The 21999-nt window shown below is 47.4% G+C and overlaps 1 long non-coding RNA gene across 2 annotated transcripts in view; it reads right to left on the minus strand.

Annotated features, from left to right (window-relative positions):
* Window positions 1–21999, minus strand: part of LOC105464293 (uncharacterized) — a 68277-nt gene that overhangs the window by 10548 nt on the left and 35730 nt on the right. The window contains exons 6-7 of one of the 2 annotated variants that reach the window (XR_011614459.1): window positions 9867–10000; window positions 9031–9149 (exon numbers count right to left, since the gene is read on the minus strand). This is a non-coding gene — a long non-coding RNA (uncharacterized lncRNA). Of the gene's footprint in view, window positions 1–9030; window positions 9216–9866; window positions 10001–21999 lie in introns of both variants that reach the window. The other variant, XR_011614460.1, reaches the window with a different exon arrangement.

Below are 21999 nucleotides of genomic sequence, written 5' to 3' on the forward strand. Positions count from 1 at the left end.
GATGTGTGCTGTTCGTTTAAATAGGGACAGAAGGAAAGAGCTTTCTGACTTGGTGACATTGGTGAAGGTAGTGAAGGAGTGAGCCCTGGGTGTCGGGGAAGGGGAGCACAGGCCCTGGAGGGGGGCCCCGCTCTGAGTGCTGGGGCGGGGTGAGGCAGGACAGAGTGGGCAGAGAGACGGCCAGGAGTGACCACGCGGGGCCTTGCTCTCCGTTGTGAGAACAGTGGCTTTCCCCACAGGTGACATGAGAGCCTCAGGTGGGCCTGGGCAGAGGAAAGGCATGATCAGACTTTGAATTTCACAGGGTCATCCAGGCTACTCTGAAAGGATGGACTCAGGGGCACAGGAAGAAATAGAAAGGCCAGTTGGGGCCACTGTCAAAACCCAGACTGAGATGATGGGAGCTTGATAAAGGAGCAGAGGCGGCTGGTGAGGAGGGCTTGATTCTGGGTCTGTGCCAGAGGAGGAGGCATGGGGTTTTCTGATGCCTTGGGTGTGGATGAGAGAAAGAGGGATCAAGGATGACTCCCAAGCCCTTGGCTTTTGTCCTGAGAATGTGGAAGGAGGGAGCTGCTCAGTTACTGAGATGAGGAAGACAGAAAGAGGTGCAAGTCTGGGGAGTGAAGAATCGAAATGAATTTTTGAACATATCAAGTCTCCTCCAGTGACCCAGCCTGGGCCTCAATCTATCCACCCATCCCTGCCCTCTTCTCTTAGATGTGTGCGTCCACCCCATTCCTCCCGATCAGATATCTCCAGATTTCCAGTGTTCAGCAGGACCTGGGGTGTGGCCGCAATGTTCCCGTTACATATTTGGAGTCCAAGGAGGGCCTGTTACTGTGAAATGAAAGCACTTCCCTATCTGCCCCCAGGGCCTTTGCCATCTGCACGTTAGTTAAGCGCTTACTACCTACACTTTGGGGATGAGGGTTTCTTTCACCTTGAGACTCAGAGGCAGCTTAGCAGTGGAGACAGTTAGCTCATAATTCCTGCAGGGGTACAAGTGCCAAACCAAGTGCTATGATCCCTAGAGAGGCAGCCTCACCCGCTAGGGCCTGGGGCCTGAGTTCAGATCCTTGCTCTGCATCTGACTAGCTGTATTGACCGGGGAGGGTTACTCAGCCTCTCCTGCCTCAGTTTCCTGATTCATATAACAGAGATAACATCAGCTGGCTTCCCTTGACACACCATCTATTAAATTGATTGATAAGAATAAAGGATTTAGAATAGGGTCTTGAAGAAGGTGGTGCTGGATCCATGGACAGTGGCCAATGGGTATTGTTTGTCATCATCATCGTCATGATCAGCATTGCTTTCATAATTATCATCATTGTCACCATCATCAGGGTTCAGAGGAAAGGGGGGTGTAGAGGGTCATGTTTCACCAAGAAGTGGGTCTTTTTTTTTTTTTTTTTTTTTTTTTTTTGAGACGGAGTCTCGCTGTGTCTCCCAGGCTGGAGTGCAGTGGCGTGATCTCGGCTCACTGCAAGCTCCGCCTCCCGGGTTCACGCCATTCTCCCGCCTCAGCCTCCCAAGTAGCTGAGACTACAGGCGCCCGCCACCACGCCCGGCTAGTTTTTTGTATTTTTAGTAGAGACGGGGTTTCACCATGTTAGCCAGGATAGTCTCGATCTCCTGACCTCGTGATCCACCCGCCTCGGCCTCCCAAAGTGCTGGGATTACAGGCTTGAGCCACCGCGCCCGGCCAAGAAGTGGGTCTTGAGTTAAGCCTCGAAGCAGAGTAGGAGCTAGCTGTGTACGATGACGACCTTCACAGCAGGCACTTTCCTCTGTTTTTTACATGCATGACAACGGGTTGACAGAAAAGGTGGGAGTTGGGTATCAGTCAAACAGAAAGTTGTGCACAGAAATACAGAAAAGGGCTCGGTGATATTTACGAGCCCGTTAAGTACAGAAGTAGTTAAGGACTGGAGTTCCAGTAAAAGTGCATGCCAGTCTTCCTGTGCCCTGCTTTCTGGAATGATGAGACTCCCCTTCTCCCCTCCCCCTCACCCACTCCGTCTCCCGCTGCCTCCCACCCTCCTAGCTCCTCAAACTCTCCAGGGACTGGTTAGGCCTTAACTACTCTGGAGAGCTATTAGGATCTATCAAGTGAAAAATAATTTACTTTACAAAGTGATGTGTGTGATTTTCACCATTGACTGTAATCGCAACAGAAAATCATTTCAGTTGGCTGAGTGCATAATCGGTGTGCACTCAACTTCTCTAAGCTTGGATTTACCCAATGGAGGAAAACAGCCCCCTGGGCCCACTCAGCGCCTCAGAGTAAACAGCATGTGTTTCGTAAATGGGCTGGATGCGCACCAGAACCGTCGCGGGGGACCCACTGCTGTCAGCCTAGAGGGCCGTCGAACACTCAGAAGCCATCTTCACAAATCCTTCTATGGCGAGGCGCGGGGGTGGGGAGTCAGGGGTCATGCACCTAAACATCAAGGACACTGTGGATGTCCTGCTCATCTGCCACCGACTGGCACAAGGAGAAAAGGAGAGCAGACAGAGCAAGGAGGCACGTGTCCTTCCTCCTCCCTCACATCTGCAGACTGAGCCTAAGCATCAGGAGCCATAGAGTCGGGCAGAAATGGGAAGTCATCTGTGCCCCCTGCTAGCTGACATGGTCCCAGGGTTGTGGCCTTAGAGAGAAGCACCATTGTGGTTGCAATGGCTGGGCTGTTTGAAAATGCTGCAGGACCTGCTTGGCTCCTTGCCCCCTTCTCTCCATTCCCCATGGATGAGTCCCAGGATCCTCAGGGGAGAGTTAATCCAGCCCCGGGCTGGCCTGTCCTGTCCTGAAGCTGGAACTTCAGGAGTCCCAGGCCAGTCATCAAGCTAGCAACTTGAGGAGCTTGAGATTTTTAGTTCAGAAAGCAGGTACACAATTGTACATACAGCACCAGCGTACCCAGTTATAAAGAAAGAAATATGCCAACCTGTTGGCCGTGGCTACCTTTCAGAGACTGGATTATGAGGTTTTGTATTTTCTAAAATTTTCTACAATGAATATGAAAGTAATAATAGTAATATAAGATCTTACAAAGAAAAACAAGTCTCAAGATTCCACTCTGACCATGTGTCCAAGTTCTAGCAACAAAACTAATGCCTTGGGGAATGCCATGGCCAAATCCCATCAGGACTGGAACTTCACAACATCAAGAGATTTTAGTAAAAAATGCAGGGGCCAGGCACAGGGGCTGTAATTCCAATGCTTTGAGAGGCCAAGGCAGGAGGATCGCTTGAGCCCAGGAGTTCAAGAACAGCCTGGGCAACATAATGAGATCCCTGCCTCTACAAAAAAAATTTTTTTTAGATTTGCTGGGAATGGTGGCATGCACCCGAAGTCTCAGCTACTCAGGAGGCTGAGGTGGGAGGATAGCTTGAGCCCGGGAGGTCGAGACTGCAGTGAACTGAGATTGCACCACTGCACTCCAGCCTGAGCAACAGAGCAAGACTCTATCTCAAAAAAGATGGGGGTTGGGGAAGGCAGGAAAAAGAGCACAGAGTGGAGAAGCAGAAGAGATTCTTGAGTTCTTGTCCTATAGGTAAGAGCTAAAGCAAGTCACTTGCTGACCTAGAATCTCAATATTCACATCCCTTGACTGCAGGGAAAAGCTGGTCTCACCTCCTATGATTGATACTTGTTGCTTCTTCCTGCTCGGATTCCTTCCCCTCTCCGTTGGTGCCTACTGCTGTCCTGCTCTGTGTAATTCGGCACGGATGTCCCTGCTTCCCCCAGGTCAGGCAGGCTCCTGAGCAGCCCCCAAAGCACAGATGTAGTGCCGGATGGGGTGGGGAGGGGAAGGCAGCAGCCTGAAAGAGCTGGACACTCGGGGAAAGGGAATTTCTCTCCTTTGGGCCACTCAAGTGCTGAGGGTCATGGAAGCCGGGAGCTGCCATGTTGCACAGAGAAAGTCTGTCTGAGAATGAAGCCAGCTAATGAGAAAACAGAGCAAAGAGATGGAGAAACTGAGGCCTGGGATGTCACTTGAGCCATGACATCAGCATAGCCAAAGCCAGCCCCAGCCTCTGAAAGAAAAAAAAAAAACAAATTTGGCTGGGCGAGGTGGCTCATACCTGTAATCCCAAAGTGCTGGCCTCGGCTAAGGCCAAGGCAGGCGGCTCACCTAAGGTCAGGAGTTCAAGACCAGCCTGGCCAACATGGTGAAACCCCATCTCTCTATCAAAAAAAAAAAAAAAAAAAAAGTTAGCCAGGTGTGGTGGCAGATGGCTGTAATCTCAGCCACTCAGGAGGCTGATGCAGGAGGATCGCTTGAACCTGGGAGGTGGAGGCTGCAGTGAGCCGAGAGCGCCACTGCACTCCAGTCTGGGTGACAGAGTGGAACTCCATCTCAAAAATAAATAAATAAATAAATAAATAAATAAATAAATAAATAAATAAATAAAATTCCCAATTCCTATTGTGCTGTAAAGCCCCAGCCCCTTGCAGTCACCGTTTACTGAACGATAACTTTCCTTCTATTTCAGACCCAGCTTGGGTGGGATTTCTGCCCCCTTGCAACAGAAGCCTTCTAGGGCTGTGTGGGGCTGGCTCTGCCTGGAAGTGCCAGAAGCACCAACCAGAGGGAGCCAATGGTGGCCTGCCAGCCACATGCCAGCCCCAGTGGGCTCTGTTGGCTCCCATAGGATTAAACATTTGAGCCCATACTTTAATATCTGAATTTCATCTCAAACTCTAAGAGTTTCAGTTTCTCTGAAAAAAAAAATCGGAAGATCTGGCAATGCTGGGTCTAGGTCCTATGTCCTACATAGCAAAAATGAGCGGGGCCTACACAGGGGCTGCCACCTTGGCTTGGAGCATTTCATTCTCTGTCAGCTCCCTGCAACTCCCTATTTTCTCTCCAGTGCTGAAGCTGGGTTTCAGTTGGCATTTGTAAAATTTTGGGGGGCTTGTGTTTTTACAGGAGAAAAATTTTTCTTTTTATTTACACCTCTGTCAACAATGGCGTGGTAAGATGTAGGACTGGTGGCCCCAGTGGATCAGGCCACCTGGGTCCCTCTCTGGCCCTGCCCATCTGGACACTGGCCTGAACCATGTGACGTGCTTTAGCCAGAGGTCCAGCAGTGCATTAAACACACACACGCGCACGCGCGCACACACGCACTCACGCACGTATGCACGCACACACACGCACTCATGTATGCATGCAAGCACACACACACACATGCGCACACACACGCATTCATGTATGCATGCACGCACACACACACACACGCACACGCACACCACACACACTTGATGGACACTCTGTCCTCTTTGAACCCAGAATTTGGGGTCAAGATGAGAGGCCATGTGGAGAGAGACTTTAGAGAGGAAGGAAGTGCTCAAACAATAAGGATGCGTCAAAAACCAAGAAGCTGCTTTGGAAAGGTGACCACTGGCCAAATCTAGGACAATCTGAACATAAAAATAAATTATAGTCACAAAAAATTATGATCTATTGAATATAACAGGAAACCAAGAATCCATACAGATATAAAAAATGAATGAATGCACTGAGAATTTGGTGAGGAATGGAGATATTTGCAGAGTTTCAAAGTACCTACCCACAGAATGGCAGAGAACATGAAAAAACAATGACTCTAGCCGGGCGCGGTGGCTCAAGCCTATAATCCCAGCACTTTGAGAAGCCGAGGTGAGCGGATCACTTGAGGTCAGGAGTTCGAGACCAGCCTGGCCAACGTGGTAAAAGCCCATCTCTAATAAAAATTATCCAGGCATGGTGGCACACGCCTGTAATCCTAGCTACTGGGGAGGCTGAGGCAGGAGAATCGCTTGAACCTGGGAGGCAGAGGTTGCAGTGAGCCGAGATCATGCCACTGCACTCCAGTCTGGGCAACAGAGCCAGACTCCACCTCAAAAAAAAAAAAAAAAAAAAAAAAAGAATGACTCTATAAAAGAGATGCTGGCAGACACCACCGTTGTCAAGCGATCAAAGTAAACATCAAGGGACAAATCGAAACCAAGCCCCACCCTATGGGAGGCAGTGAGAAAAACAAGGCATCCATTTGCGACAGTGCTGCCAGATTGCGTAGTTGCTTGAGTAGGAGGAAGAGTAAACAAAGGGAATTGAGGAGAGAAAATGAATCGTTCAAAAGTGTTATCCTCCCAGGAGAAGTGGAGATGTGTGCACCAGAATGCCGGGACAGGGATGGTCACGGGAGCACCACTCATGAGAGCCCGAGAGTAGAAATAGTCCAAATGTCAGCGTTCAGCACCTCAGTAGTGGACAGACAAGTCCTGGTCTAGCCACATGTTGGAATGTTATTTGACAATAAAAAGGAACGAGGCACTCATACATGCCACACCATGGATGAATCTTGAACACACGATGCTAAGCGGAAGGAGCCAGTCACAAAAGACCATTTATACAAAATGTCCCAAAGAGGCAAATCCGAAGTGACGAAAAGCAGATTCCTGTTCGCTTGGGGCTGGAGTAGGGGCAGGAGGAGGGGTGACTGCCAATGGGCGTGAGGTTTCTTTGGGGGCTGATGAAAACGTTCAGATAGTGGTGATAACGATACAAGTCTGAATACACGAACATGGAACTGTATCTATAAAATTGTATACACTGGATTGTATATATAAAAGGGCGAGTGTTATGGTATGTGAATTATAGCTCAATAAAGTTGTTATTGAAAATAGTAAAATAACTTGTAGGTAGATTTAAATGTTGGACCAGTAAAGTACTAGAAGGAAAACAAGCAGAACTTATCCTACACGAAGGGTTGGACTCAGAGGACGGATGTGATCAGATGTTGTTCTGTATATTTTATTTGAGAGACAACGTAGAGGGTGAGGAAGCAAAAGGACTGGGAGGCAGGAGGCAAGATCACCGTAGTAACCCAGGCAAGAAACAATGAGGGTCTGAAGCAAAGGGTAGCAGTGGACACTAACAGGGAAGGAGAGAGATGAGAGGCATTTGGGAGCGAGAACTGAAGGGCCCTGGTGTTGAGTGGGTGGTCACGGGAGAAGAAAGACCTCCTTCCTTCCCATTCTTCCAACGCAGAGTAAGTGTCACTTCCTCGGGAGCCTCCCTGACTCCAAAGCTCCGTGGGGTTCCCCTCCAGGGTCCCATCACCTCCATATCCAAGCACTGATCACAGGGAGTGGCCATGGTCTCTATTGCCCTCTGGACAGCTGGGCAGCAGGGCCTGGGTCCTGTTCACCATCAATCCCAGCACCCATCAGCATTCAGCACACTATGAATGTTCAGTTAGTATTTGCTGAGTAGAAATGCGAGTGGATGAACCAGCCTGTGATACCCACCAGGTTTTGGCGTCTGAATTCATTCACTCTGTTGGCCATTCTACCATGAATATACTCCAGCTTGCCCCCGAGACATGGAGGCAGCTGGGGTTAAGGCGGACACTGCAGCCCATGCCTTCTGCTCCTGGGTCTGTGCTCCATGTGAGGTTAGAGGATGCCAAGGACTGAATGTGTGTGCCCCCCTCTAATTCCTCTGTCGAAGCCCTAATCCTCAATGTGATGGTATTAGGGGCGGGGTCTTTGGGAGATGATTAGGTCACGAGGGTGGAACCCTCATGAGTGGAATTAGTGTCCTTATAAAGAAGACTCCAGGGAGTTATCCAGCTCTTTCTGCCCCATGAGGACACAGCCAGAAGACGGCCATCTGCAAACTGGGAAGGGAGCCCTCCCCAGATGCCAATCTGCCGGCACCTTGCTCTTGGATTTCCCAGGCTTGAGAACTGCGAGAAATAAATGTCAGTTGTTGAAGCCACCCAGTCTGTGGCATTTTTGTCATAACAGCCCGAGCTGATGGAGCCAAGGAGGCTGCATGGTCACGAGCATGCTGGAGGCTAGCGGGGAGCAAAGCAAGAGAAGACTGGGGTGGGTGCCAACCCCGGGTAGCCTATGATTGTCCTGGCCACTGCTCCTCAACTTCATCCTGGAAACCCAGCTGTCACCTGTGAGGAGAGGCTGCTCTGTCCCCTCAGAGCACAGGGCTGCAGCCAAGGTGGCTTGGGGGTCCTCCTCTCTAGTTCCATCCCAGGTGACTCAGATGCCATGGGCAAGTGTCCCACCTCCAAGCTCTTGTGGCTGTAGGGCAGGGGCTGAGCTGGAAGCGTCAGCAACACCAGGAAGAACATTCAGAATATCTGCCCCATGTGTCAACTGCTCACCACGTCCACCATCCACTCCCAGGTCCAGGCCACCACCGTGTCTTGCCTGGATTGCTGTTAGGGACTTCTGACTCTGTGGCAGCTTCCAGTCTCACCCACGACAGCCACCCTGTTTCCCGCACAGCAGCCTGCAATCTTTTAAAGATAAACATCATACCTTGATATTCTCCTTCCTCACATTCTCCAGGGCCCCCTGGACAACTGCTCTCAGGATAAAATCAAAACCCTTCCCCAGCACATGAGGGTCTGCATGATCTGGCTCCCACATCTCCTTCCCCTCTGTCCCTCCCTCACCAGGTTGCAGCCATGTTGGCCTCCTTTTCACCAAACCTGCCAAGTCCCTTCCCACCCCAGGGCCTTTGCACCTGCTGTTAGAAGCACTTGAAGCTTGGCTGGGTGCAGTGGCTCATGCCTGTAATCCTAGCACTTTGGGAGGCCGAGAGTGGAGGATTGCTTTAGGAAAGGCGTTTGAGACCAGCCTGGTCAACACAGCAAGACCCCATCTCTGTTTTTTTAATTATACATTTAAATTTTTTCTTAAAAAGAAGCACTCTATCTTCCCACTCCACCCATCCACACCACATAACCCCCACATCTGCCAATCCCTGCTTGCTCCATCACACCACTCCCTCCATTCCTTCCCTCATAGCAGCTTCCTCCGCAGTGGTTGTTTGTACTTGTGCATCACTGCATCACTCCCAACCAGAAGCAAATCTCCAAGAGCACAGGCACCTGTTCTGTCTTGTCCCCACCATTTCACCAGGGTCCAAGGCAGTGCCCAGCAAACAGTCCAAGCTCAATAAACACTTGTCAAGTGAATGAAAGAACCAAGAGCTGATCATATTTTATTACCTTTATGATGCTTATCATTGTCTGCCATGAACTTGTTATGATTGATGACTGTGGTTCTGCTGTGATGAGAATGTAAACTTCAGAAGACCAGACACTTCATCTCCGTTCCTGTTGTACCTCTGGCACCCAAAGCAGTACCAAGCATAGAGTAGACCATTAAGAAATAGTTGCTAGATGTTGAATGACTGTTGGTGAAATTTTACCATTTTATCAAATTCTTAAAAATATACAGTTTAAAAAAATAGGATACTATTCAAAAATTGTCTCAGCAGCCTGGGTGTGATGGCTCATGCCTGTAATCCCAGCACTTTGGGAGGTGGAGGTGGGAGGATCACTTGAGGCCAGGAGTTCAAGACCAGCCTAGGCACTATAGGAAGACCCTCTCTCTAAAGTTTTTTTTTTTTAATTAGCTGGGCGTGGTGAGCACCTGTAGTCCCAGCTACTTCAGAGGCTGAGGTGGGAGGAGAGCTTGGGCCCAGGAGGTCAAGAATGCAGTGAGCCATGAACACACCACTGCACTCCAGCCTGGGCAACAGAGCAAGAGTCCATCTCAAAAAAAAAAAAAAAAGGTCTTATCATATATTTTTGTCTAGCTTGATCACATACGCACAAACACAAATCATTCTTAGTTCTCATTAGAATCCTCCATTAACCGGCACTATAGATTTTAACAAATTACTTCATCCATGCAGGCTAAAGGCATCATCTACAAGGATTTCTACGACTTCCTCCAACTCTAATCTCCTATTATTCCATGTATTCTGCTTCATACTACAAAGGGTTTAAGCCATACCCCAGCCCCAATATACTGACTTCAGTTCCTGGGCATTCCTTACCCGTGGGTGGGTGTGGATGTTCGCTGGGGTACTTGATGGTATACCATTAGTGCCAAGGCCACATGGATATCCCCACACAGAAATATTGATGAAAGCCCCACAGCTGATCCAAGAGCCAGAAGCTCCGCAGGTCCCTGAGGAAGGAAGATGGAGACTCCCTCAAGCTTTGCCACTATGGAGATTCACTGGCCCAGATCAATATCTGCTTTTATCTTTCTTTTTTGTTTTTTTTTTTTTTTGAGACGGAATTTCACTCTTGTTGCCCAGGCTCACATGCAATGGAGCAATCTCGGCTCACCACAAACTCCGCCTCCCGGGTTCAAGCAATTCTTCTGCCTCAGCCTCTCGAGTAGCTGGGACTACAGACAGGCGTGCGCCACCACACCCAGCTAATTCTGTCTTTTTAGTAGAGATGGGGTTTTTCCATGTTGGTCAGGCTGGTCTCGAACTCCCAACCTCAGGTGATCCGCCTGCCTCGGCCTCCCAAAGTGCTGGGATTACAGGCGTGCGCCACCGTGCCTGGCCAATATCTGCTTCCCGTCTTCACAGGCACAGGCAATTTCTCTGAGGCCTTCCTAGTGGCACGGCTGTGGGGTTGCTCATGGTCTAGCTGGTTCCATCCCACAGCCAATCGCCACAGAAGTCAATGGATCAGTTATGCAGCAAACCCAAACCAACCATGGACAGGTGGAAAACAACTGACTAGCAACCTTCAGTCTTTTTGTCTCAACCTGAAATCTAAAAGGTCCAACCTCATCCCTAAATACCGACTGAAAACCTACGGCATGATTACTGTGAAAGGGAGGGGGAAATGGGATGGGATGGAGGAAGGACCACAGTGCAGGCCAACAAGACCAACGTCAATCCAAGTTTTGGCAATTACAAATAAAACTTCTATAAATATCCATGAGCAGGTTTTTGCACAGACGTAAGTTTACAAGTTTTCCTTTGGGTAAATACCAAGGACTGTGGCTCCCGGTACATAAGGTAAGAGTGTGTTTAGCTTTGTAAGAAACTGACAAACTATTTTCCAAAGTGGCTGTGCCATTTTTCATTCTCACCAGCAATGAACGAGGGTTCCTGCTGCTCCACGTCCTCGCCAGCGTTTGGGATCATCAGTGTTCTGGATTTTGCCCATTCTAATACGTGTGTCGTGGCATCTTGTTTTGGACGTAGACTTTTTTTGTTTTTGAGATGGAGTCTCGCTCTGTCGCCTAGGCTGGAGTGCAGTGGTGTGATCTTGGCTTACTGCAACCTCTGCCTCCCGTGTGCCTGGGACTACAGGCACACACCACCATGCCTAGCTAATTTTTGTATTTTTAGTACAGACAGGGTTTCACCATGTTGGCCAGGCTGGTCTTGAACTCCTGACCCTGTGATCCGCCCGCCTCAGCCTCCCAAAGTGCTGGGATTATAGGCGTGAGCCACTGTGCCCAGCCTGGACATAGACATTTTTAGATTAGAGGGCAGAACATTTCAGGAATTACAACTGACATGTGCAAAAGCAAAGGCAGGAAGGCACAAAATGTGTTTGGGAAGCAGGTGCATGGTACTGCGAAATAGACCACCCCCAGGTCAGCAGGGCTGTGCTCTTTCTGAAGGCTCTGGAAGAGGGTCTGTGCCATGCCTCTTCCCCAGTTCCTGGTGGCTCCAGCAATCCTTGGCGCTCCTCGGCTTGTAGATGCATCGCTGCAATCTCTGCCTCCGTTTTCACATGGCCTTTTCCTCTCTGTGTGTTTGTCTCTGGATCTCCTCTTTTTTTTTTTTTTTTTTTTTTTTTGAGACGGAGTCTGGCTCTGTCACCCAGGCTGGAGTGCAGTGGCGCGATCTTGGCTCACTGCAAGCTCCGCCTCCCGGGTTTACGCCATTCTCCTGCCTCAGCCTCCCAAGTAGCTGGGACTACAGGCGCCCGCCACCTCGCCCGGCTAGTTTTTTGTATTTTTTTTAGTAGAGACGGGGTTTCACCGTGTTAGCCAGGATGGTCTCGATCTCCTGACCTCGTGATCCGCCCGTCTCGGCCTCCCAAAGTGCTGGGATTACAGGCTTGAGCCACCGCGCCCGGCCTGGATCTCCTCTTTTGATAAGGACAACTGTCATATTGGACGAGGGCCCACCCTCCTCTGGGGTGATCTCATCTGAATTTGATTAAATCTGGAAAGACCCTAGTTCCCAATGAGGTCACATTCATGGGTACCAGGAGTTAGGATTCAGTATATCTTTTGGGGGAATACAACCCAACCCCAAATAGGAGGTGATCCCAGGGAACTCCGTGGGGGTGGCTGGGGGACATGGGGTGGCAAAGAGAAGAACCAACACACAGTGTTATCAAGCAAGTCACCCACGGGGTGGCTGGGGCTCAGTCCTGCTGCACAGAATGCATCTCAGAGTTGCTCCAACCCTGAGCAGGGATGGGGGCCGAGAAGCTGAGCTTTTCCACCTCCTGCCCAACCATCATCAGCTGACAGAGGCCTCCAGGGCAATGACTCTTCTGCACTTCCGACTCGCCTCGCCCAACGCCCAGACCCCGCATGGTCTCAGAGCCGTAAAACGGCCTCAGAACACAGGTGCTTGTGAGAAGTAGCTCTCAGCATGTAGAGACGCAGGCTGAGGCATAAGGTAGGAAGTCACACACTTCAACAGACTCAGCGTAATTCTATTTACAGTAAATCAGAACAAAAATATGAGAAATCGGATCCACATGGGCTCCACCCAAGGTTTTTCATCCTACACTATGAACTCAGAATGTTAAATGTGGCCACTCATATGGTATGAAGTGATTCTGATGCAGCGGGGTCCTGGCATAGAAACTGGCCAACTGATACCAAAAACAGGGCCCTCCAAATGTTTACTGGCCCACCAGTTGCTTCTCCCACCTCACCTTCTTCCTTTTGAGTTGAAAGAGTTGATGCCGTGAATCAGGGGCTGGGATGCATGTACCAGTCTAGCCACCTGCCCGATTTTACCCCTTTCACCAATGTCAGAGAGCATCCTTCCTGACTTATGAGAACGAAAATGAGTCAGGCCTTGGCACGTCTCATCTGAAAAACTGCCACTCTGCTAACAAAATTGAATCCTGCTCTTAGCTCTGATACCTACAGACCCTCAGGTGCTAAAATCACAATGTAACTTCTTTCTTCAAAAGTGATTAGAGCAAAGGTAATCACTAGGGGAAGGTGATGATGGTGGCAAAAACATCATCTAAATATCTTGGGCACTTCCCTTGAGACATAATTAGTCTATCTTGGCAATTGTTCATTTTTAGCATCGTCACAATTTTCAGCAGCAGGTTAAGCTACTGAGAATGAAGTAATAGCTATTAATTAGTTCATAGATTCATTCATCAAGTAATAAGAAATAGAAAGAAATTAGTTTGTGAGGTGGGAGGATTGTTTGAGCCCAGGAGGTCGTTGAGGCTGCAGTGAGCTGAGATCATGCCACTGCACTCTAGCCTGGGTGACAGAGCGAGACCCTGTCAAGAAAGAAAAGAAAAGGCCGGGCGCGGTGGCTCAAGCCTGTAATCCCAGCACTTTGGGAGGCCGAGACGGGTGGATCACGAGGTCAGGAGATCGAGACCATCCTGGCTAACACGGTGAAACCCCGTCTCTACTAAAAAATACAAAAAAAAAAAACTAGCTGGGCGAGGTGGCGGGCGCCTGTAGTTCCAGCTACTTGGGAGGCTGAGGCAGGAGAATGGCGTAAACCCGGGAGGTGGGGCTTGCGGTGAGCTGAGATCCGGCCACTGTACTCCAGCCTGGGCGACACAGCGAGACTCTGTCTCAAAAAAAAAAAAAAAAAGAAAGAAAAGAAAGAGAAGAAAGGAAGAAAGAAAAAGGAAAGAATGAAAGAAAAGAAAGAAAGAAAGAGAGAGAGAGGGAGGAAGGAGGGAGGGAGGGAGGGAGGAAGGAAGGAAGGAAGGAAGGAAGGGGGAGGGAGGGAGGGAAAGAGAAAGAAAGAAAGAAAGAAAAAGAAAGAAAGAAAGAAAGAAAGAAAGAAAGAAAGAAAGAAAGGAAGGAAGGAAGGAAGGAAGGAAGGAAGGAAGGAAGGAAGGAAGGAAGGAAGGAAGGAAGGAAGGGAAAGAAAGAAAGAAAGAAAGAGAAAGAAAGAAAAGAAAGAGAGAGGGAAAGAAGGAAGGAAGGAAGGATGGAAGGAAGGAAGGAAGGAAGGAAGGAAGAAGGAAGGAAGGAAGGAATTAGTTTGGAGGATAGAAAGTATAAATCATCCCATACATCTATTTCCACTATGTGTGTCTCCCTGAATGCTGGGCTTAACAGAGCCCAGCCTGCTGTTGTCTTTGACCAGTGGCCTGGCTGCTGCTGTGAGAGTGAGGTGACCTCCTGCACACTATTAATGGCCATACAAGGTCATCCTCTTCCGGGTAGAGCCTTCCCAAGCCAGCTCTGCCCAGAGTCACTTCCTCATTCTCCGGATTCAGAGGCCTGTCATTCATGAGCTCATCACGTCCTATTCAGAACATATCCTGCGTTGTTGCCTTCTACCACTGTGAAACTCATACTGTTCTTTAACTTCTACTCTTCTTTCTAAAATATTCTTGAGAGGCTGGATGTGGTGGCTCACGATTGTAATCTTAGCACTTTGGGAGGCCAAGGCAGGAGGATCGCTTGAGTCCAGGAGTTGGAGACCAGCCTGAGCAACAGGGCGAGATCCTGTCTCTACAAAAAATTTTAAAAATAGCTGGGTGTGATGGTGCACATATGTAGTCCTAGCTACTCAGGAGGCTGAGGTCAGAGGATTACTTGAGTCCAGGAGATTGAGGCTACAGTGAGCAGGGATTGCAACCTGGCACTCCAGCCTGGGTGACAGAGTGAGACCCTGTCTCAAAAATAAAATATGAGAATATAAACTTGAGGTGGAGACCGTAGCCCTTCCCTTCCCATCCAGAATTCGGTCCTAATTTCAATCAAATAATAAATCATTACTGCTTTAATGGAAAGATAATATTACCTTCCTGCAGGAAATGCACTTATCAGCCTGTGGGGTGGAAATTTGCGTGTCATAAGCTTCAGATCATTCAGAGCTGAGGCTGTGGGACAGCAAGCTTCCAGGAGACAGAGACATGGGAAAGGAGGTGGGGCCCTGGAGACAACCTCATGGCCACTGAGGCCCTGGAAGCCTGCAGGGACTGGAGAGTGGTGGTGATGGAACGGAGAACCACATCCTTCTCGTTCCAATTAAATGTCTTCTTTCAAATATCTGTACCGCATGACTATCTCACTTGGACTCTACTGAACATAATTGTGTTGCCTCAGTAAAACACAATATAACACAATAAAAGCCCTTTCTGATACCATGAAAGTTCAGTGGAGACATCCTGAGCAATTCTCATTTGAACCATGGGAACAAGCATGGGTGGGCGTCCATGGATCTCTTCCACCAGGCAATGTCTTAGAAAGAATGAGGCAGAATAAATAGTCAAGAAAGTAACCATGACCTCGGGCCATGGCAACTGTGGCAACCAGACCTCAACACAATAAGCCCCAGCACTGGCGCTGCAGTCGAGCTCATCCAAGCAAAGCTATGTAGGGAAGCTAAGTAGGGAAGTTCCCCTGTAGGGAGCAGGCACATTTTGATTTTACCTGTCCTCAGACCAACCCTTTGCTCATTATAATAGTAAAAAACACACCCTTGGGTGGAGATTTAACATGCTAATGAGACACATGACGTACAAAAGTAGGTACAGCTACTGCGCATGCGCACCCAGAGGACCATCCAGAACACGCTTCCTAGTAACACTTCTTTCCACCTCTTTATGAATAACCATGTAAGACTCCCACAAAAGGGGTTTCCCCAGCAATAATCAATGCTGTCTCATCCTTATGAGCAGCCCGCCCTGCATTCTTTCTCTCTCTCCAGGGTATGTCTATTCTGCACTTCACTTTCAATTTTTTTTTTTTTTTTTTTTTTTGAGATGGAGTCTCACTCTGTTGTTGCCCAGGCTGGAGTGCAGTGGTGCGATCTCAGCTCACTACAACTTCCGTCTCCTGGTTTCAAACAATTCTCCTACCTCAGCCTCCCGAGTAGCTGGGATTACAGGCACCTGCCACCATGACTGGCTAATTTTTTGTATTTTTAGTAGAGGTGAGGGGGTTTCACCATGTTGGCCAGGCTGGCCTTGAACTCCTGACTTCAGGTGATCTGACCACTTCGGCCTCCCAAAGTGCTGGAATTTCAGGCATGAACCACTGCGCCCAGCACTCAAAATATTATTTTACTCTTGTAATAAATTACTTCGTACGGCATCTCCTTCACTGTGTGTCTATTGTTTAAATTCTTTTAAACTAAGAAGACAAGAACTGAGTTCTCACAACAGCTGTCAACAAGACTTCACTCATTCACCCACTAAATATGTACTGAGCCCTTCCAATGGGCCAGACGTGGCGCTGGACACTGTCTGGGGAGGGGGGAGGCCAGTGGGTGGAAAGGAGGAAGAGGACAGACAGGTGAATCAAAGAGCCAGCCTGCCCTGCAGGTGTTTTGTGTAAGGAACAGGGGAATGAAGTTAGCACATGAATAACTCCAATACAATAGGGAGCGAAAGGGGGACTGAGACGTTCAGAGAAATTTCTTGGAAGCACAGAGAAAGTATGACAGGAATTGAAATAAAAACATGATGTTGGCTCCCTCCCTCTCAGACTTTCTGCCAGGAAAGTGTAGAAACTAGAGAATACCCTAGAACCAGGTTGAGCATCCACTTAGGGGCCCTTGGTCATTGGATTTATTTGTTTAAATACGCTGTTCATTTACAACATTGTTTGGATATATTGTGTTTATTTGTATAGCATTTGATGCATTCTATTTATTGATTCGAGGGTCATGGTAAGTAGATGACGTGGACTGATCGTGGAAAAAGTGCTATAATCATGAAAAAGAAAATCACCTGAAGTCGTTGCAAATGTGCTAATGCTCAAACAGCCTCAGTGGCTCCTTTCTTTCCCAGTGAGAGAGAATGATATTTAAGGACTTTGGCTCGGGCAGCCATTAAACCAAGATTGAGTGCTGGATGGTGGACAAGCCCCAGACAGAGCTCACTTCTGCTCAGGGCACGGGCTCAGGAAGAACACTAGTTTTGTGACCTGCGCAAACTGCTTGACCTCTCATGTCTGTTTCTTTTTTTTTTTTTTTTTGAGACGGAGTCTCGCCCTGTTGCCCAGGCAGGAGTGCGGTGGTGTGATCTGGGCTCACTGCAAGCTCCGCCTCCTGGGTTCATGCCATTCTCCTGCCTCAGCCTCCCAGTGGCTGGGATTATAGGCGCTCGCCACCACGCCCGGCTAATTTTTTGTATTTTTAGTAGAGACGGGGTTTCACCGTGTTAGCCAGGATGGTCTTGATCTCCTGACCTCGTGATCCGCCCACCTCGGCCTCCCAAAGTGCTGGAATTACAGGCGTGAGCCACCGCGCCCGGCCATGTCTCAGTTTCTTTAACCACTTAGAGTTGTTGTGAGAAAGAAATGAGCTACCGTGTAAAGGTAGAGAAGCATAAGTGTTAGCTAGAATCATCGTCATCATCAGGATAGTGGGACAGACCCTGCCCTGATGGCCTCCTAGCAGGAAGAATGGCCAGCAGGGAAAGGGGGAAGAGGGTCCAGGAGTAACCAATCTGACTGCTGAGTTCAAGCTGATTTTAAAATTAGAAGTGGGGGCCGGACGCAGTGACTCACACCTGTAATCCCAGCACTTTGGGAGGCTGAGGCGGGTGGATCACGAGGTCAGGAGATTGAGACCATCCTGGCTAACATGGTGAAACCCCGTCTCTACTAAAAATACAAAAAATTAGCCAGGCGTGGTGTCGGGCTCCTGTAATTCCAGCTACACGGGAGGCTCAGGCAGGAGAATGGTGTGAACCCGGGAGGTGGAGCTTGCAGTGAGCCGAGATCGGGCCACTGCACTCCAGCCTGGACGACAGAGCCAGACTCCGTCTCAAAAAAAAAAAAAAAAAAAAATTCGCCTGGCATGGTGGCGGGCACCTGTAGTCCCAACTACTCGGGAGGCTGAGCTAGGAGAATCTTTTGAACCGGGAGGTGGAGGTTGCAGTGAGCCAATATTGTGCCACTGCACTCCAGCCTGGGTGACAGAGCAGGACTCCATCTCATCATGATGATGATAATAATAATACAATGAGAAGTGGGAGGTAATTTCCTATCAATCTAGACAAGAGGTATGTGAGACTGTTCTTTTTATTTCACACAGAGCAAAGTCAGGGGACCAGCTGGTTTTGGTCTTCAGAGAACAGGGTGGGGGCTGTGTGGGGGGTGGGAAGAGGATGCTGAGGAATGGGCTTCTCTGCGCTCTTCCGAGCCATTCTTTAAGCCCAGGATGAACGAGCCCACTGGGGACTTTCTGTCCTCAATGCCTCTCGCCCTCCTACAGCCTGTGGCCAACCCAGTGCCTCCATGCTCAGCTAACTGGATCTGGCTTCAAAAGAGGGAGAACTGATTTGATTTTTCTGATAGACTGTGCGAGCTCTGACTGGCTAAGATTGGAAAGCAGTGGAAAGACAGAAAAAAAAAAAAAGGGAAATCTGATGGTGGTGTGAATGAGAGAAAACATTTTTAAAACAAATTTTAAAACCATACTAGGGTCAGAAAGAAAATACAAATTACCGATAAAAGTCACATACATTTCTTTTTATATTGAAGACTTTGCGGCCAAGGCAGGTGGATCACCTGAGGTTAGGAGTTCAAGACCAGCCTGGCCAACATGGCGAAACCCTGTCTCTACTAAAAATACAAAAATTAGTCAGGTGTGGTGGTGCATGCCTGTAATCCCAGCTACTCGGGACACTGAGGCAGGAGAATCGCTTGAACCTGGGAGGCAGAGGTTGCAGTGAGCCAAGATCAGGCCATTGCACTCCAGCCTGGGCAACAAGAGCAAAACTCTCTCTCAAAAAATAAAAATAAAGACTCTGCCAAGCACCTAATTTGTAGTGATAAAATATCTTCTTTTTTTTTTTTAAAGCTGTAATATCAAGAGACCCTGTAAGATAAGATCTATTTCACAATTAAGTAACCCCCAAAATAATTAAAGACAAGATAAACTAGTTTCAAAAGCATCTTCAATTAAATTTGTTCAAAGGTGCAATACTACACTATGTGTGAGTTAAATACTTTTTGAAATTGTAACTTTCAAAGGAAACAAACCCTCCAGGCATGGAAAAACAGAAAAGAATGCAGAGAAATAAGCCAGGTACAAAAGAACAAATGCTGGATGATTCCACGGGTAAAGTATCGATAACAAGCAAATTCACAGAGACAAAAAGTCTAATAGAGGTGCCAGGGCTGAGAAGAGGGGGCTGGGGAGTTGTTTAATGGATACAGAGTTTCTCTCTGAGATAATGAAAAAGTTCTGGGAGTGGATAATTGAGAGTGACACAACATTGTGATTTATTTAATGCACTGAATTGTCCGCTTACACTTAATACACTTAAATATGGTGTCTAGACAGGGCTGCCAATTCATTCCCTGAAGCCAGTGTCACCCTGCTACCAAAATCACACAAAGACATCACAAGAAAAGAAAACTAGGCCAGGCGCAGTGGCTCACATCTATAATCCCAGCACTTTGGGAGGCCAAGCTCGGCAGATTCCCTGAGGTCAGGAGTTTGAGACCAGCCTGACCAACATGGTGAAATGCCATCTCTACTAAAAATACAAAAATTAGCCAGGCATGGTGGTGCATGCCTGTAATCCCAGCTACTCGGGAGGCTGAGGCAGGAGAATCGCTTGAATTCAAGAGGCGGAGGTTGCAGTGAGCCGAGATCAAACCACTGAACTCCTGCCAGGGTGACAAAGTGAGACTCCGTCTCAAAAAAAAAAGAAAGAAAAGAAAAGAAAACTAAAGACCAATATCTCTTTTGAATATACCACAAAAAATCCTCAATAAAACATTGGCAAATTGAATCCAGAAACATATAAAGAGGATTATATGCCGTGACCAAATGGGGATTTATCCCAGGAATCAAATGATATTCTTATCCCAACAATTCAAGTTTGATTTAGCATCCAAAAATTAGTATGATGTAACATATCGATAAAGAACAAAAATCACATGATCATCTCAAGAGATACAGAAAAGGCATTTGACAAAATCCAAAACCCTTTCATAAAAACATTCAGCAAGCAAGGAATAGAAGGAAACTTCTTCAACTTGATAATATGTGAAAAACTCACAGTTACATTTTTTTTTTGAGACGGAGTTTTGCTCTTGTTGCCCAGGTTGGAGTCCAGTGGCGTGATCTTGGCTTACCACAACCTCCGCCCACCTCCCAGGTTCAAGCAATTCTCCTAACTTAACCTCCCGAGTAGCTGGGATTATAGGCATGCACCACCACGCCTGGCTAATTTTTTGTATTTTTAATAGAGATGGGATTTCTCCATGTTTGTCAGGCTGGTTTGAACTCCCGACCTCAGTAATCTACCTGCCTCAGCTTCCCAAAGTGCTTGGATTACAGGCGTAAGCCACTGCGCGCAGCACACAGTTACATTCTACTTGATGATGAGAAGTTGAATGCTTTTCCCTTAAGATCAAGAACAAGGATATCCATTCTTGTTACTTTCATTCAACACATTATTGGAGATTGTAGCCAGGGCTATTAGGCAATAAGAAGAAATAAGAGGCATCCAGATTAGAAATAAAGGAGTAAAACTATTTCTATTCATGGATGACATGACCTTGTATATAGAAAATCCTGCACACTAACATGGCACATGTATACATATGTAACAAACCTGCACATTGTGCACATGTACCCTAGAACTTAACCTCTAAAAAAGAAAAAAAAAAAAAACTCCTAAGAAACCCACAAAAACTATTAGAACTAATTAAAGAAGTTCGGTAAATTATAGGACACACAATCAATATCAAAAAATTAATTGTATCTCAGCCAGGTTCAGTGGCTCACACCTGTAATCCCAGCACTTTTGGAGACCGAGGCGGGCAGATCACTTGAGGTCAGGAGTTCAAGACCAGATTAGCCAACATAGTGAAACCCGGTTTCTACTAAGAATACAAAAATTAGCCAGGTGTGGTTACAGGTGCCTGTAATCCCAGCGACTTGGGAGGCTGAGGCATGAGAATAGTTTGAACCCAGGAGACAGTGGTTGCAGTGAGCCAAGATTATGCCACTGCACTGCAGCCTGGGCAACACAGATAAACTCTGTCTCAAAAAAAAAAAAAAATTAATTTTATCTCTATATATTGGCAATGAAAAATCTGAAGATTAATGAAGAATAAAATTCAATTTACAATAGCATTGATAAAAATAAAATACTTAGAAATACATTTAATAACAGAAATGTACACTGAAAACTACAATATTGTTGGAAAAAAATTAAAGAAAACCTGAGTAAATAAAAGACACCTGTGTTCATGGATTGTTAGGATGGGAGTATCCCAAATTCATCTACAGATTCACTGCAACCTCTATGAAAACTCCAGCTGCTTTTTTTTCTCCAGAAATTGACAAGCTGAACCTAAAATTCATTCAGAAATGCAAGAGACCCAGAATAGCTAAAACAATCTTGAAAAACAACAAGCTTGGAAGGCCACATTTTCTAATTCCAAAATATACTACAAAGCTACAGTGACAAAAATAGTGTGGTGCTGACAGAAGAATAGTCATGTACATCAGTGGAATCAAATTAAGAGTCCAGAAATAAAGCTTCACATTCATGGTCAATTGATTTTGACAAGTGTGCCAAGACCATTTAACGGGGAAAGAGTAGTATTTTCAACAATTAGTGCTGGAACAACTAGATATCCACATATAAAAGGATGAAGCTGAACTACTACTTCACACCATATGCAAAAAAAAAAAACCCAAAACCTCAAAATGGAACCAAGCTCTACCTTACACTGTAAACAAAAATGAAGGAGGCAGGCAAATCACTTGAGGTCAGGAGTTCAAGACCAGCCTGGCCAACATGGTGAAACCCTGTCTCTACCAAAAACTACAAAAATTAGCTGGGCGTGGTGGTACACGCCTATAGTCCTAGCTACTTGGGAGGCTGAGGCAGGAGAATCACTTGAACTTGGGAGGTGGCAGTTGCAGTAAGCCGAGATTACATCACTGCACTCCAACCTGGGTGACAGAGTGAGACCCTATCTCAAAAAACAAACAA

Source organism: Macaca nemestrina, chromosome 15 (genome assembly GCF_043159975.1).
Source record: "Macaca nemestrina isolate mMacNem1 chromosome 15, mMacNem.hap1, whole genome shotgun sequence".
Classification (NCBI taxonomy): Eukaryota; Metazoa; Chordata; class Mammalia; order Primates; family Cercopithecidae; genus Macaca; species Macaca nemestrina.